Here is a 1,185-nt window from a genome sequence, read left to right as displayed (position 1 = left end):
ACAACTCGTCAGCTTGGTCCACTTTCTACATCACGCTATAGTATCTTCATTATCCACGGCGGCGCTGGGGTAATGGCACTGAACGGATGCAAATGATGATGTGACAGCAGCTGGCAAAAATAAGTACATTAACAAATGAATGAATGAAGAAGAAGAAAAAAAAATGAAACAGAATAGAAAGTTGTTCGTACAAGCTTATTTAAACGGTTTGTAATCCCTTTTAGGGGCCGTGTTAAGTTACCACATATTCACATCTTTGTGTTCTATGTGACACATCAAAGGATTTAATGCTGGAGACATATGTATGTGTCGAAGGCTATCTGAAACTTGACAGCGCTACTCAGTATGCAACTAGGCCTACTTTTTAAATTGAAGAAGTCGACCACTTGCTCTGTGTGTGTATGTGTGTGTGTGACACAGACGGCTCTGTCAAATGCCTTCACACCCATGAATACGTTTCAAGGCGTAATTTCATTGGTCGATTCGCTTTCCATATGTGTCCGGTGTCAGTTTTTACTAGATCTAGTCAGTGGATCGGCCATTTCAAAACCTTGCATCTTTGAATGGAATGACATTGGCAGTAGATAGGCTGCATGTCATTCTGTTTACCACCGCAGTCGAGTAGAATCAGTAACTGCAGTCCCTACGGTTTATATTTTTTTCCCCAAACCGACACTGTACACATTCTAAGATTCAAACCTGGCAATGAACCCTCCACGTGGAATTTGCAACCACGTTTCTGGCACATTATTACCTTTTTTTCTGTTGTAAGATTGTTGATCGATTTCAATGAAATTAAGTGTGTGTCTCAGTCTCATACTTTACGGAAACCGTTCGATCTCAGTTTATTTTTTATGTTACATTACTGATAAATTCGGGACTGATGCAATTGTTTCGAGACCGGTTTACGTAAATGTTGATGCCAGCAAACTATTAATTTCATTCAGTACAGCGGGTTACGCCATCTATTTCCAACGGATGCTGTGATTTCCAAGTTCGGAAATCTAAAAGTTACTAGCATTTTCAAACCTTTGCGTAGTAATCAGTACTGAACATGCCTCTGCGAATAAAGTTCACGGGCTGTCCTGCGGCAGACTGAAGCTTGTTTCGTTTTCCTGCGTCATACGTGTAAAATATCACCTTCAAAAGCCCATACAGACACTTGCACATATACAATGTGCCTTT

Source organism: Babylonia areolata, chromosome 29, assembly GCF_041734735.1.
Source record: "Babylonia areolata isolate BAREFJ2019XMU chromosome 29, ASM4173473v1, whole genome shotgun sequence".
NCBI classification, from domain to species: domain Eukaryota; kingdom Metazoa; phylum Mollusca; class Gastropoda; order Neogastropoda; family Buccinidae; genus Babylonia; species Babylonia areolata.
This window is presented reverse-complemented; position numbering follows the sequence as displayed.